Source organism: Miscanthus floridulus, chromosome 2 (genome assembly GCF_019320115.1).
Source record: "Miscanthus floridulus cultivar M001 chromosome 2, ASM1932011v1, whole genome shotgun sequence".
NCBI lineage: Eukaryota > Viridiplantae > Streptophyta > Magnoliopsida > Poales > Poaceae > Miscanthus > Miscanthus floridulus.
In genome coordinates this window covers 112348404-112352249 of record NC_089581.1, presented here as the reverse complement: position 1 = coordinate 112352249, position 3846 = coordinate 112348404, and the positions used below count along the sequence as shown (strand labels likewise).

The window sequence follows — 3846 nt, the reverse complement described above, 5'->3', positions numbered from 1 at the left end:
GTTTATCAAATTTTCATTTAAAATTATTTGGTGTCTCAAAATTATTTTAGTAGTTTTGATTTTAATTTTTTAAAATTTAATTTTTTTTCTCATTTTTAAAGGTTCAATTTTGTAATTTTAAACTGTAGTTGTTTTAGTTATTGTATTTGTAAATATATCTATAAAAAAATTATAAATTTTTGTACTATATTATTTATTATTTAATTCATTTTGATTTAGAATTTTGAAAAAAAATTCAACTGTAGGGGCGGCTTATAACCTCAGCCGCCCCTACAGTGAAAATAAAAGATTGAGGGTCATTCCCCTCCCCTCCCCTCCTTCCACTGCGTCGGCCCCGGAGGCGAATAGGGGCGACTAGGGTTTCAGCCCCCAGCGACACGTCGCCACTCGACTACACCAAACCATCAGCCGCCGCCTCCCTCACCCCACCTGACCATCGTGGTCGTGGCTACCTGGCGCAACACACCACACCTAATCCTAGCCAGTGCGCTCCACTCCCACCCCATTGGAGCAGGTTGAGGCTGGGGCATGGCGCATGGAGGAGGCAGGCGGTAGCACCCCACCCTAGCCAAGCGCTTGCCGTCCCACTGTCGCCCCCTCTGTCTTCCAGTCAGCTAGGGCCAGATCTGGCCAGAGCACTGTGATTCTCACCGACAAGTACAGAGATTCAGGTAGTGGAGTATCTATTCCGGCCGGAGGCACGACAGATCTGGCGGCGGCGCAACCCTGCTAATGCTCGTCCATGCGATGAGACTCGAGTCGTGGCGCCGCCGACCTTCCTCCTGACGTCGATGCGTCTCTCGGCGGTGAGGCAGGCCGCTGCTCATTCCAAAGCTAGCTGATGCCCCTTGCCCAGCAACCACAAAGTGCGCTGCTTGCCTTTGCCCTCCTACCCTGGTCCATCTCACGCTAGCTGCTCCTTTCTGTTGGTTCCTCTGCAGGGCTATACGCTGCTGTGCTTGGGCTCGAGGATTTCTTACACGCGTTGCCTATCTCTGCACCCAGGTTACTTGTGGTGATGCCCTGCTTCAGGTTACTTTGCTTTAGATTTGATAATATTAAAAACATGCTTTGTTCTGATGCATAGCCAGACTGACAGAGTGGCGCTACACTGGGTGACGGCAAGCACAGGCACATCAGGACGTATGTTGTAAAAAGGTACAGAAAACATGTGTAGTCCCTACATTCAGTTGCTATTTGCTATCCGATTTATTGAATACTTGAATTATATTGTGTTGGAAAAAGTGGGTGCAAAACGTTAGATTGCTCATCGGCCAATTGCGCATAATTTCTGACTGCATTAGATAAACATGATGGAAATAATTCTTGGTCGCAGCCAATATTTCTCATATTGGATAAATTTCATTTTTGTTGCATCTCACCAATCTTGTGGAAATTTAAATATTTGTGATACAGAATCATTGTACGCATGTGTCTATAATAGTTTATAAATAAAAAGTAAATCTGCTACTAGTAGTACCTATATATTTTACTAATGTATTAAATATTTAACTAAGCCATAGCTCAAGCACTAGTTATGTAGTTTTGATCAGTTTTGATGTTCTGAAGCATTGCACACATATCTGTGATTCTGCATGTCACACTATCCTGCATGTTTACTTGTTTTTCAGTACATCAGCTAGTTTGTTCCTTATGCACATGTCCTTATGTGTTCTTGTGCTATTATAATAAGACTTAGAGAACGTGGACCTAGTATCTAAAGAAATTTGTTTAGTCGGATAACAATCCGTTTTCTTGCTATTGCCAAGAGAATTGACAATTCTACTTATTCATGCTCATATATGCAGTGGAGGAAGCAAGCATGGCTTGAGCAGCAGCATGGACATGGAGACCCTGTCGAAAAATTGAGAATGGGTCCGTTCCCTTTCTATTTGATTGTTGTTTTCTATTCGATCAATGTGAACCTGCACACTTATCCTCTGTTCTGCCCCGTATCAGAAATGCAGCCAGGGAGCTGCTCACCCTGGATGAGAAGAACCCACGCCGTATCTTTGAGGGTGAGGCGCTCCTCCGCCGCATGAACCGATGAATAGGTATCTTGTCGTATATTCTTTCTCAATCAGTTTCCAAATGATCTTTTCATTTTAAACCTATGATCTTATCTGACATGTTCATTATCTTGTAGGAATCAAGTGAAAAGAACAAGCAGAATCGCCGTAAAGTCAAGTATCATCAAGCTACGGGTTCTCGCAGCTATGTGGCACACTTACATGCATATGTAAGTAAAGAGTACCATGTACATATTTGCACTAAACAACTTATTTTGCATTTCATCTGAGAAAACTTTGCTGTAATTGGTTATCTATGAAACAGAAGAAGAAGAAAAACAATGCAGAACCAAGCACAGAACAAAATGAAGAACTTGATGTGGTGGAGGCCTTCAAGACCTGCCATACCAGCTCCAAACATGGTCTGACTGAACTAGCAAGAGAAGCAGTTGTAAGTCACGACATCTGTTTCGCTGTGCCAACAACTATTCATTAATTGGATAATATGTCTTGTTTCAAACATTTTGTATTCTGTCTTTTGCTCAAAACTGGTCATAATCCAATATAGCTAGACATACTTGCTAAATAATAATCCTATGTTATTGACTTCTACTTGTATTCAGTTACCTGACAACAAATAAATGACTCATGATTGCATACCTATTTGGCATCAGTTTCTATCAATGCAGCATAGGTTTTTATTTTTTAAAATACATCATGTGTGATATTTCCTCCTCAAATTAATGCAATAAGTATCAACTAATGATGGGTCATTGCTGTTTCAGTCAAATATGGAAGCTTTGAGGACAGAACCTATTGCTGAAGGTGAGACAGCAGTGTCCAGTGTGCAGGTTGTGTCCCAGGTGCTCTCCCAGAACAGCTCAAACCTTTTCCTGAAGAGTGTTGGCATCAAACTAGTGCCATCCTCCAAATCATCATCGTAAAATGAAAGCGAGCTTCGGGAGCAACTAGCAGCTGAAGCTACGGCTGCTGTACAAGGTGAAATCGATGAACTCAGGAAGAGAAGTGAAGAAGCTGAGGAAAAGCTGGTGAGGACACAAAAGGAGATGGAGGAGTACAAGAAGCTGATAGAGATAAGCAACAAGGCAATGGAGGAGAACAATGCGCTGCTCAAGCGTATCTTGGCCATCAACAATGCTTCTTTGACATGAGCGCTGCTCGTAGCTACTGGTTCATTAAGCAAGGGGTCTGCTAGTGATTTTATTTATGTAGTAACTTATGTTGCTAGTGGTTGACAACTTTTTATTATTTCCTATGATGTTAATGTGAACTGAGATGAAACTAGTAGTTCAAATGTGATGTCTAGTGAGTTATGTGAACCGAGTTTAGAATTGTCGATTAAGTTGTTGGTCACTGGAATACTAGACCTGTTAATTTATGGAAGCTTTTGGTCATTCCAGTATTATTTGCATTCTGTAATGAAATCAGCATGTGCACTTATGATGAATTATCTGACCTTTCTGTGACGATTTGGTAATTGATTTTGTGACAAATTTCTATTTACTTCAGTGACGAAAATGAGAACCTATCACAGCAAGCCTTGTGGCCCAATAAAAATTGGACACGTGGACCATCCACATCACTAGCCACGTCAGCTGCCATGTGGTCGGACACATCACCTGCAATGTGGACGCGCCATGTGGACAAGACACGTCAGCTGCTAGCGTGGCAGACGTCATCTAGCCGCCTAACAGACGGCAAGTCATGATGAAAAAGGGGCTATATCAATGACGAAAATAGATCGTCATAGAAAGAATACACTTCTATGATGACGGCCATTTCGTCATAGAACAAATGCACATCTATGATGAAAATA

The 3846-nt window shown here is 41.9% G+C and overlaps 1 long non-coding RNA gene across 2 annotated transcripts; it reads left to right on the top strand.

The window, feature by feature from the left end:
- Positions 1-545: 545 nt before the first annotated feature.
- LOC136539372 (uncharacterized) lies at positions 546-3237 on the top strand. 2 transcript variants are annotated; one of them, XR_010779649.1, is made up of 7 exons: positions 546-1005; positions 1092-1158; positions 1809-1875; positions 1960-2054; positions 2147-2239; positions 2335-2460; positions 2795-3237. It is a non-coding gene; the product is annotated as an uncharacterized lncRNA (long non-coding RNA). The 2 variants fall into 2 exon arrangements; XR_010779650.1 differs by lacking the exon at positions 1092-1158 and having other exon boundaries at positions 546-1032; positions 2795-3236.
- Positions 3238-3846: the final 609 nt, after the last annotated feature.